Source organism: Drosophila biarmipes, unplaced genomic scaffold (genome assembly GCF_025231255.1).
Source record: "Drosophila biarmipes strain raj3 unplaced genomic scaffold, RU_DBia_V1.1 ptg000045l, whole genome shotgun sequence".
NCBI lineage: Eukaryota > Metazoa > Arthropoda > Insecta > Diptera > Drosophilidae > Drosophila > Drosophila biarmipes.
The window spans coordinates 19,137-32,150 of record NW_026114551.1 but is presented as its reverse complement, the minus strand read 5'-3'; the positions used below and the strand labels follow the sequence as shown (position 1 = coordinate 32,150).

The 13,014-nt window shown below is 33.3% G+C and overlaps 3 non-coding genes across 3 annotated transcripts; all 3 read left to right on the top strand.

Moving 5' to 3' along the window:
* Positions 1-3,786: 3,786 nt before the first annotated feature.
* Positions 3,787-5,781, top strand: LOC127012294 (small subunit ribosomal RNA). Its single transcript, XR_007765799.1, has one exon. It is a non-coding gene; the product is annotated as a small subunit ribosomal RNA (ribosomal RNA).
* A 1,203-nt stretch (positions 5,782-6,984) lies between these two features.
* LOC127012292 (5.8S ribosomal RNA) lies at positions 6,985-7,163 on the top strand. Its single transcript, XR_007765797.1, has one exon. It is a non-coding gene; the product is annotated as a 5.8S ribosomal RNA (ribosomal RNA).
* Positions 7,164-7,565: 402 nt separating this feature from the next.
* Positions 7,566-11,536, top strand: LOC127012289 (large subunit ribosomal RNA). The gene has a single exon (XR_007765796.1). It is a non-coding gene; the product is annotated as a large subunit ribosomal RNA (ribosomal RNA).
* Positions 11,537-13,014: the final 1,478 nt, after the last annotated feature.

Here is a 13,014-nt window from a genome sequence, read left to right as displayed (position 1 = left end):
CAGCCCCTAGTATAGTAAGCAGTCGAATGGGAGACAGCGTGTCCAAAAACACCTATAGGGAGGTGGTCGTTGGCGGACCTCTCCTCGTATTGGTCAAACTTATGATTTTGTCAATACTATATAAAACGCCAATCATATCCATATAAAAGTGAATACAGTATATGGATATGAATAAAAAACCATACATAAATAAAAAAAAATATGTATAAAAAATTATACATATATTTATATTAAGCAATCGTATGGATGTGGCTTATAGGTATAATACCTATAAGGCATAATAATGTATAATATAGCAAATATACATATAAAAGTGCATGAATTGTATAGATATGGCATATAAGTGACATATTTATGAGAATAGCTAGTAGAATTTGCCCATACACTACTAGCGAAATGAGATATTTATACCTAGTGAGGGCGGCACTAGTACTATAAATTGTGGCAAAATAAATCTTATGCAAATGCATAGGATTTTGTCAATACCGTACAAAAAACTAAGTAAAACGTATGGATATTGAAAAATAAATGGATTATATTCATAAAATACGAATATTTCTTGCATTCTCTTGTTATATGAGAGAATATCATACGGAGCGGGTAGCCCCTAGTATAGTAAGCAGTCGAATGGGAGACAGCGTGTCCAAAAACACCTATAGGGAGGTGGTCGTTGGCGGACCTCTCCTCGTATTGGTCAAACTTATGATTTTGTCAATACTATATAAAACGCCAATCATATCCATATAAAAGTGAATACAGTATATGGATATGAATAAAAAACCATACATAAATAAAAAAAAATATGTATAAAAAATTATACATATATTTATATTAAGCAATCGTATGGATGTGGCTTATAGGTATAATACCTATAAGGCATAATAATGTATAATATAGCAAATATACATATAAAAGTGCATGAATTGTATAGATATGGCATATAAGTGACATATTTATGAGAATAGCTAGTAGAATTTGCCCATACACTACTAGCGAAATGAGATATTTATACCTAGTGAGGGCGGCACTAGTACTATAAATTGTGGCAAAATAAATCTTATGCAAATGCATAGGATTTTGTCAATACCGTACAAAAAACTAAGTAAAACGTATGGATATTGAAAAATAAATGGATTATATTCATAAAATACGAATATTTCTTGCATTCTCTTGTTATATGAGAGAATATCATACGGAGCGGGTAGCCCCTAGTATAGTAAGCAGTCGAATGGGAGACAGCGTGTCCAAAAACACCTATAGGGAGGTGGTCGTTGGCGGACCTCTCCTCGTATTGGTCAAACTTATGATTTTGTCAATACTATATAAAACGCCAATCATATCCATATAAAATTGAATACAGTATATGGATATGAATAAAAAACCATACAAAAATAAAAAAAAAATATGTATAAAAAATTATACATATATTTATATTAAGCAATCGTATGGATGTGGCTTATAGGTATAATACCTATAAGGCATAATAATGTATAATATAGCAAATATACATATAAAAGTGCATGAATTGTATAGATATGGCATATAAGTGACATATTTATGAGAATAGCTAGTAGAATTTCCCCATACACTACTAGCGAAATGAGATATTTATACCTAGTGAGGGCGGCACTAGTACTATAAATTGTGGCAAAATAAATCTTATGCAAATGCATAGGATTTTGTCAATACCGTACAAAAAACTAAGTAAAACGTATGGATATTGAAAAATAAATGGATTATATTCATAAAATACGAATATTTCTTGCATTCTCTTGTTATATGAGAGAATATCATACGGAGCGGGTAGCCCCTAGTATAGTAAGCAGTCGAATGGGAGACAGCGTGTCCAAAAACACCTATAGGGAGGTGGTCGTTGGCGGACCTCTCCTCGTATTGGTCAAACTTATGATTTTGTCAATACTATATAAAACGCCAATCATATCCATATAAAAGTGAATACAGTATATGGATATGAATAAAAAACCATACATAAATAAAAAAAAAATATGTATAAAAAATTATACATATATTTATATTAAGCAATCGTATGGATGTGGCTTATAGGTATAATACCTATAAGGCATAATAATGTATAATATAGCAAATATACATATAAAAGTGCATGAATTGTATAGATATGGCATATAAGTGACATATTTATGAGAATAGCTAGTAGAATTTGCCCATACACTACTAGCGAAATGAGATATTTATACCTAGTGAGGGCGGCACTAGTACTATAAATTGTGGCAAAATAAATCTTATGCAAATGCATAGGATTTTGTCAATACCATACATAAACCGTATGGATATTGAGAAGTTAATAGATTACATCTATAATATGAGAAGTATTTTAGTATTCTTATTAAATAAGAGAATACTATAAGGGTGAGTGGCAAAGAGAATTGAATATACCCGAATGGGAGACAGCGTGTCCAAAAACTACTATAGGTGGTGTGGCAAATATGAGGAAGGCAATATATCCATATAATGAAAATAAAAGTGCGTTTTCTTATTATATAAGAGAACACTATATGGGTGAGTGGCAAAGTAAATTGAATATACCCGAATGGGAGACAGCGTGTCCAAAAACTACTATAGGTGGTGTGGCAAATATGAGGAAGGCAATATATCCATATAATGAAAATAAAAGTGCGTTTTCTTATTATATAAGAGAACACTATATGGGTGAGTGGCAAAGTAAATTGAATATACCCGAATGGGAGACAGCGTGTCCAAAAACTACTATAGGTGGTGTGGCAAATATGAGGAAGGCAATATATCCATATAATGAATATAAAAGTGCGTTGTCTTATTATATAAGAGAACACTATATGGGTGAGTGGCAAAGTAAATTGAATATACCCGAATGGGAGACAGCGTGTCCAAAAACTACTATAGGATGGTCAATGGGCCGGCCGTCTGCTATTGACATATGTCAGTAGAGAAGATATTATCCGTCAAATTTGTTTCTTTATTCATTTATTTGAATACGAGACTTGGCTCCGCGGTTAATATTTTAAGCCCAAAGATAATAACGTTGAAACAAAGGCCAAGTTTCTATTGTACATAGAATAACAAATTGTTTCCGAATTTTATCGTTAATTTTAGGAGGTAGGCTAACATGATTTATATTATATGTGTATTATTAAATAATAATAGTACATAAAAGTCTACCAAAGAAATATAAAAATGTAATTATGAATACATTTTCAATATTAATATCAACTTATATTGTTGATAATAAAAAATAGCTATTAAGAGAGTTATTTAAGAAATTATATAATATATAATAAAGAGTATATATATAAATAATATATAAGTATATATTATTTAAGAAATAAATATAGTAGTAATAATTATATATATACACTCGGTTCTATTTTATATATTACCAGAGACTTATATGGATATATATAGATAAATTTTAAATTTATCGTCAAAATACAAATGATTAACTCAATATCTTATATTGGTTAAACAAAAATTGTACATGTGTGGATACAATATATTATGTATGTCGAACAAAAATGATATTTTAGAATGAAATGTGCATATATAAAGAAAATATATGAAAAATAAATATTGTGTTTATAAAGAATATGATTCTTTTTGACATCAATAAAAACTTGTTATTATTAGTGGCGAAACAAGTATAAATTGGAAAACAAACGTATACGAATGCTATATAAAAATGGCCGTATTCGATAGAAATAAAATCTATAACAACATATATATTGCTAATTTCTATTCAAAAAATATGAATGAAATATGAATAAAAACATTATTCTGGTTGATCCTGCCAGTAGTTATATGCTTGTCTCAAAGATTAAGCCATGCATGTCTAAGTACACACGAATTAAAAGTGAAACCGCAAAAGGCTCATTATATCAGTTATGGTTCCTTAGATCGTTAACAGTTACTTGGATAACTGTGGTAATTCTAGAGCTAATACATGCAATTAAAACATGAACCTTATGGAACATGTGCTTTTATTAGGCTAAAACCAAGCGATCGCAAGATCGTTATATTGGTTGAACTCTAGATAACATGCAGATCGTATGGTCTTGTACCGACGACAGATCTTTCAAATGTCTGCCCTATCAACTTTTGATGGTAGTATCTAGGACTACCATGGTTGCAACGGGTAACGGGGAATCAGGGTTCGATTCCGGAGAGGGAGCCTGAGAAACGGCTACCACATCTAAGGAAGGCAGCAGGCGCGTAAATTACCCACTCCCAGCTCGGGGAGGTAGTGACGAAAAATAACAATACAGGACTCATATCCGAGGCCCTGTAATTGGAATGAGTACACTTTAAATCCTTTAACAAGGACCAATTGGAGGGCAAGTCTGGTGCCAGCAGCCGCGGTAATTCCAGCTCCAATAGCGTATATTAAAGTTGTTGCGGTTAAAACGTTCGTAGTTGAACTTGTGCTTCATACGGGTAGTACAACTTACAATTGTGGTTAGTACTATACCTTTATGTATGTAAGCGTATTACCGGTGGAGTTCTTACATGTGCTTAGATACTTGTATTTTTTCATATGTTCCTCCTATTTAAAAACCTGCATTAGTGCTCTTAAACGAGTGTTATTGTGGGCCGGTACAATTACTTTGAACAAATTAGAGTGCTTAAAGCAGGCTTCAAATGCCTGAATATTCTGTGCATGGGATAATGAAATAAGACCTCTGTTCTGCTTTCATTGGTTTTCAGATCAAGAGGTAATGATTAATAGAAGCAGTTTGGGGGCATTAGTATTACGACGCGAGAGGTGAAATTCTTGGACCGTCGTAAGACTAACTTAAGCGAAAGCATTTGCCAAAGATGTTTTCATTAATCAAGAACGAAAGTTAGAGGTTCGAAGGCGATCAGATACCGCCCTAGTTCTAACCATAAACGATGCCAGCTAGCAATTGGGTGTAGCTACTTTTATGGCTCTCTCAGTCGCTTCCCGGGAAACCAAAGCTTTTGGGCTCCGGGGGAAGTATGGTTGCAAAGCTGAAACTTAAAGGAATTGACGGAAGGGCACCACCAGGAGTGGAGCCTGCGGCTTAATTTGACTCAACACGGGAAAACTTACCAGGTCCGAACATAAGTGTGTAAGACAGATTGATAGCTCTTTCTCGAATCTATGGGTGGTGGTGCATGGCCGTTCTTAGTTCGTGGAGTGATTTGTCTGGTTAATTCCGATAACGAACGAGACTCAAATATATTAAATAGATATCTTCAGGATTATGGTGTTGAAGCTTATATAGCCTTCATTCATGGTGGCAGTAAAATGTTTATTGTGTTTGAATGTGTTTATATAAGTGGAGCCGTACCTGTTGGTTTGTCCCATTATAAGGACACTAGCTTCTTAAATGGACAAATTGCGTCTAGCAATAATGAGATTGAGCAATAACAGGTCTGTGATGCCCTTAGATGTCCTGGGCTGCACGCGCGCTACAATGAAAGTATCAACGTGTATTTCCTAGACCGAGAGGTCCGGGTAAACCGCTGAACCACTTTCATGCTTGGGATTGTGAACTGAAACTGTTCACATGAACTTGGAATTCCCAGTAAGTGTGAGTCATTAACTCGCATTGATTACGTCCCTGCCCTTTGTACACACCGCCCGTCGCTACTACCGATTGAATTATTTAGTGAGGTCTCCGGACGTGATCACTGTGACGCCTTGCGTGTTACGGTTGTTTCGCAAAAGTTGACCGAACTTGATTATTTAGAGGAAGTAAAAGTCGTAACAAGGTTTCCGTAGGTGAACCTGCGGAAGGATCATTAATGTTTTAATATCCTTACCGTTAATAAAATATTTGTTTATATTATAATAAATACATTATAGTATTACAAATAAAATATGAATTGCCAAAATGTATATGAGATCTATTATAGATCAAATGAAATTTCGAACAAGCAAATCGAAATAATGCAAATATTAAAATTATATATTGTATTTAATACATATGAGAGAAATTAATAAGCAGCCAAAGCAAACAAATAAAAATTCGAACAAGCAAATCGAATTATTAAAATAATAATATTAAATTATTATTGTATATCCTTACCGTTAATAAAATATTTGTTTATATTATAATAAATACATTATAATAATACAAATAAAATATGAATTGCCAAAATGTATATGAGATCTAATATAGATCAAATAAAATTTCGAACAAGCAAATCGAAATAATGCAAATATTAAAATTATATATTGTATTTAATACATATGAGAGAAATAATAAGCAGCCAAAGCAAACAAATAAAAATTCGAACAAGCAAATCGAATTATTAAAATAATAATATTAAATTATTATTGTATATCCTTACCGTTAATAAAATATTTGTTTATATTATAATAAATACATTATAGTAATACAAATAAAATATGAATTGCCAAAATGTATATGATCTAATATAGATCAAATGAAATTTCGAACAAGCAAATCGAAATAATGCAAATATTAAAATTATATATTGTATTTAATACATATGAGAGAAATAATAAGCAGCCAAAACAAACAAATAAAAATTCGAACAAGCAAATCGAATTATTAAAATAATAATATTAAATTATTATTGTATATAAACACAATTAAAATACTGTGTGTATATGGACCATAATATACACGCGTTGCGATATGTATTGTTCATCTCAGTTATGCGCATACATTGGATAATGCAACAACCTAAAATGTACAATGTTGTACCTGGTTTTATACAGGTTAATGTTTTATATAAATTTCAATTTATATCGCTAAAAAAGTATTAATATATATATATATATATTTATTTACAATAAATGCAATTTAAAAAGAAATACTTTGATATATATTGGTTATATAAAACTAAGACATTTCGCAGCATTCGTTTTAGGTATAAAAATAAATTTATTGAAGGAATTGATATATGCCAGTAAAATGGTGTATTTTTAATTTCTTTCAATAAAAACATATTTGACAAAATTAAGAAACCAATTTATAAAACTCTAAGCGGTGGATCACTCGGCTCATGGGTCGATGAAGAACGCAGCAAACTGTGCGTCATCGTGTGAACTGCAGGACACATGAACATCGACATTTTGAACGCATATCGCAGTCCATGCTGTTATGTACTTTAATTAATTTTATAGTGCTGCTTGGACTACATATGGTTGAGGGTTGTAAGACTATGCTAATTAAGTTGCTTATACAAATTTTATAATGAAATTTTATAAGCATATGGTATATTATTGGATAATAATAATTTAATTATTTTATTCATAATATTAAAAAATATATGAAAAACATTATCTCACATTAGTAAATAATTTGAATGTGAAAAACGAAGAGAAATATTTTCTTTTTCAATCAAATGATACTGAGAAATGTCTAGCATAAAAATTTATCTAGAATTGTCTCTTATTAATGATTAGAAAATAGAAAACCGTTGACAATATTATTGTTCTTCGTTGATTCGTTAAATCAAACAAATGCCATTTATATACAGATATTATTAATATAACGAATTTAATAAAATGTTTTATCATTATATATAAAGAATTAATTGCATATAAAAGTTATACACAACCTCAACTCATATGGGACTACCCCCTGAATTTAAGCATATTAATTAGGGGAGGAAAAGAAACTAACAAGGATTTTCTTAGTAGCGGCGAGCGAAAAGAAATCAGTTCAGCACTAAGTCACTTTGTCTATATGGCAAATGTGAGATGCAGTGTATGGAGCGTCAATATTCTAGTATGAGAAATTAACGATTTAAGTCCTTCTTAAATGAGGCCATTTACCCATAGAGGGTGCCAGGCCCGTATAACGTTAATGATTACTAGATGATGTTTCCAAAGAGTCGTGTTGCTTGATAGTGCAGCACTAAGTGGGTGGTAAACTCCATCTAAAACTAAATATAACCATGAGACCGATAGTAAACAAGTACCGTGAGGGAAAGTTGAAAAGAACTCTGAATAGAGAGTTAAACAGTACGTGAAACTGCTTAGAGGTTAAGCCCGATGAACCTGAATATCCGTTATGGAAAATTCATCATTAGAATTGTAATATTTAAACAATATTATGATAATAGTGTGCATTTTTTCCATATAAGGACATTGTAATCTATTAGCATACCAAATTTATCATAAAATATAACTTATAGTTTATTCAAATTAATTTGCTTGCATTTTAACACAGAATAAATGTTATTAATTTGATAAAGTGCTGATAGATTTATATGAATACAGTGCGTTAATTTTTCGGAATTATATAATGGCATAATTATCATTGATTTTTGTGTTTATTATATGCACTTGTAGGATTAACAATGCGAAAGATTCAGGATACCTTCGGGACCCGTCTTGAAACACGGACCAAGGAGTCTAACATATGTGCAAGTTATTGGGATATAAACCTAATAGCGTAATTAACTTGACTAATAATGGGATTAGTTTTTTAACTATTTATAGCTAATTAACACAATCCCGGGGCGTTCTATATAGTTATGTATAATGATATTTATATTATTTATGCCTCTAACTGGAACGTACCTTGAGCATATATGCTGTGACCCGAAAGATGGTGAACTATACTTGATCAGGTTGAAGTCAGGGGAAACCCTGATGGAAGACCGAAACAGTTCTGACGTGCAAATCGATTGTCAGAATTGAGTATAGGGGCGAAAGACCAATCGAACCATCTAGTAGCTGGTTCCTTCCGAAGTTTCCCTCAGGATAGCTGGTGCATTTTAATATTATATAAAATAATCTTATCTGGTAAAGCGAATGATTAGAGGCCTTAGGGTCGAAACGATCTTAACCTATTCTCAAACTTTAAATGGGTAAGAACCTTAACTTTCTTGATATGAAGTTCAAGGTTATGATATAATGTGCCCAGTGGGCCACTTTTGGTAAGCAGAACTGGCGCTGTGGGATGAACCAAACGTAATGTTACGGTGCCCAAATTAACAACTCATGCAGATACCATGAAAGGCGTTGGTTGCTTAAAACAGCAGGACGGTGATCATGGAAGTCGAAATCCGCTAAGGAGTGTGTAACAACTCACCTGCCGAAGCAACTAGCCCTTAAAATGGATGGCGCTTAAGTTGTATACCTATACATTACCGCTAAAGTAGATGATTTATATTACTTGTAATATAAATTTTGAAACTTTAGTGAGTAGGAAGGTACAATGGTATGCGTAGAAGTGTTTGGCGTAAGCCTGCATGGAGCTGCCATTGGTACAGATCTTGGTGGTAGTAGCAAATAATCGAATGAGACCTTGGAGGACTGAAGTGGAGAAGGGTTTCGTGTGAACAGTGGTTGATCACGAGTTAGTCGGTCCTAAGTTCAAGGCGAAAGCCGAAAATTTTCAAGTAAAATACAAATGCCAAACAAATATATATATTATATAAAATCTAGCTAAATTAATATACTTGAATAATTTTGAACGAAAGGGAATACGGTTCCAATTCCGTAACCTGTTGAGTATCCGTTTGTTATTAAATATGGGCCTCGTGCTCATCCTGGCAACAGGAACGACCATAAAGAAGCCGTCGAGAGATATCGGAAGAGTTTTCTTTTCTGTTTTATAGCCGTACTACCATGGAAGTCTTTCGCAGAGAGATATGGTAGATGGGCTAGAAGAGCATGACATATACTGTTGTGTCGATATTTTCTCCTCGGACCTTGAAAATTTATGGTGGGGACACGCAAACTTCTCAACAGGCCGTACCAATATCCGCAGCTGGTCTCCAAGGTGAAGAGTCTCTAGTCGATAGAATAATGTAGGTAAGGGAAGTCGGCAAATTAGATCCGTAACTTCGGGATAAGGATTGGCTCTGAAGATTGAGATAGTCGGGCTTGATTGGGAAACAATAACATGGTTTATGTGCTCGTTCTGGGTAAATAGAGTTTCTAGCATTTATGTTAGTTACTTGTTCCCCGGATAGTTTAGTTACGTAGCCAATTGTGGAACTTTCTTGCTAAAATTTTTAAGAATACTAATTGGGTTAAACCAATTAGTTCTTATTAATTATAACGATTATCAATTAACAATCAATTCAGAACTGGCACGGACTTGGGGAATCCGACTGTCTAATTAAAACAAAGCATTGTGATGGCCCTAGCGGGTGTTGACACAATGTGATTTCTGCCCAGTGCTCTGAATGTCAAAGTGAAGAAATTCAAGTAAGCGCGGGTCAACGGCGGGAGTAACTATGACTCTCTTAAGGTAGCCAAATGCCTCGTCATCTAATTAGTGACGCGCATGAATGGATTAACGAGATTCCTACTGTCCCTATCTACTATCTAGCGAAACCACAGCCAAGGGAACGGGCTTGGAATAATTAGCGGGGAAAGAAGACCCTTTTGAGCTTGACTCTAATCTGGCAGTGTAAGGAGACATAAGAGGTGTAGAATAAGTGGGAGATATTAGACCTCGGTTTGGTATCGCCAATGAAATACCACTACTCTTATTGTTTCCTTACTTACTTGATTAAATGGAACGTGTATCATTTCCTAGCCATTATACGGATATATTTATTATATCTTATGGTATTGGGTTTTGATGCAAGCTTCTTGATCAAAGTATCACGAGTTTGTTATATAATCGCAAACAAATTCTTTAATAAAACGGTGCATTTATGTATTTTTGATTTGAAAATTTGGTATAACTCCAATTACTCAGGTATGATCCAATTCAAGGACATTGCCAGGTAGGGAGTTTGACTGGGGCGGTACATCTCTCAAATAATAACGGAGGTGTCCCAAGGCCAGCTCAGTGCGGACAGAAACCACACATAGAGCAAAAGGGCAAATGCTGACTTGATCTCGGTGTTCAGTACACACAGGGACAGCAAAAGCTCGGCCTATCGATCCTTTTGGTTTAAAGAGTTTTTAACAAGAGGTGTCAGAAAAGTTACCATAGGGATAACTGGCTTGTGGCGGCCAAGCGTTCATAGCGACGTCGCTTTTTGATCCTTCGATGTCGGCTCTTCCTATCATTGTGAAGCAAAATTCACCAAGCGTTGGATTGTTCACCCATGCAAGGGAACGTGAGCTGGGTTTAGACCGTCGTGAGACAGGTTAGTTTTACCCTACTAATGACAAAACGTTGTTGCGACAGCATTCCTGCGTAGTACGAGAGGAACCGCAGGTACGGACCAATGGCACAATACTTGTTCGAGCGAACAGTGGTATGACGCTACGTCCGTTGGATTATGCCTGAACGCCTCTAAGGTCGTATCCGTGCTGGACTGCAATGATAAATAAGGGGCAATTTGCATTGTATGGCTTCTAAACCATTTAAAGTTTATAATTTACTTTTTAAACGACAATGGATGTGATGCCAATGTAATTTGTAACATAGTAAATTGGGAGGATCTTTGATCACCTGATGCCGCGCTAGTTACATATAAAAGCATTATTTAATACAATGACAAAGCCTAGAATCAATTGTAAACGACTTTTGTAACAGGCAAGGTGTTGTAAGTGGTTGAGCAGCTGCCATACTGCGATCCACTGAAGCTTATCCTTTGCTTGATGATTCGATAATAAAATTGCATAATTTATTTGTTGTGTTGAACTTCTTATATAAAGTTCAACCAACAATCTATTTGTATGCATTGATTGTTTGCTTGGCTTTGTGGCGAATTTTTAATCCTTTATATATTACATTCCTAAGGTCTAGATTTTCAAGTAAGAGACCAATTTGATTAACATATCAATATAAGTACAACTCGACCATCTAATAATAACAATATGAATCGTCATCTTATTAGTGACGCGAAGATTGGCAAACATATAATATAAAAATATTCCTAAGGTCTAGATTTTCAAGTAAGAGACCAATTTGATTAACATATCAATATAAGTACAACTCGACCATCTAATAATAACAATATGAATCGTCATCTTATTAGTGACGCGAAGATTGGCAAACATATAATATAAAAATATTCCTAAGGTCTAGATTTTCAAGTAAGAGACCAATTTGATTAACATATCAATATAAGTACAACTCGACCATCTAATAATAACAATATGAATCGTCATCTTATTAGTGACGCGAAGATTGGCAAACATATAATATAAAAATATTCCTAAGGTCTAGATTTTCAAGTAAGAGACCAATTTGATTAACATATCAATATAAGTACAACTCGACCATCTAATAATAATATGAATCGTCATCTTATTAGTGACGCGAAGATTGGCAAACATATAATATAAAAATATTCCTAAGGTCTAGATTTTCAAGTAAGAGACCAATTTGATTAACATATCAATATAAGTACAACTCGACCATCTAATAATAATATGAATCGTCATCTTATTAGTGACGCGAAGATTGGCAAACATATAATATAAAAATATTCCTAAGGTCTAGATTTTCAAGTAAGAGACCAATTTGATTAACATATCAATATAAGTACAACTCGACCATCTAATAATAACAATATGAATCGTCATCTTTTTAGTGACGCGAAGATTGGCAAACATATAATATAAAAATATTCCTAAGGTCTAGAATCTTAAGCAATAGACCAATTCAACTAAGAGTTGACATATAAAAATATGTTCCTTTTAATGTTAGCAAAATTTTATCGTCACATACTGTTAGTGACGCGAACGTTTTTTTCTCCATGTTTATATGAATGTTTATTCAAAGGTAGAAAGGCAGGATCGTTATTTTATAAGTGAAGCGATAAAAAAATATTATGCAATAGGACATCTATTTATAAATATTTTTAAGTCTTAGAAATTCAAGTAAAGAGATTCAAGAAATTCATTCAACTTAGAGCGCACATATAATTAAAACTATTCCTGAGGTTTAGAAACCAAATTAAATAAAGAGGACATATAAACGTATGTGGTATTTTGATGGTAGTAAAAATGTATCGCGATATTATTAGTGACGCGACCAATTTTTATACTCTTTGCTCCATGTGCAAATATATCTAGTGTTTAGATAGTCAATTAAAAATGACAATTTTAACTAAAAGACTTAAAAAAGTGTTTGTCAAACT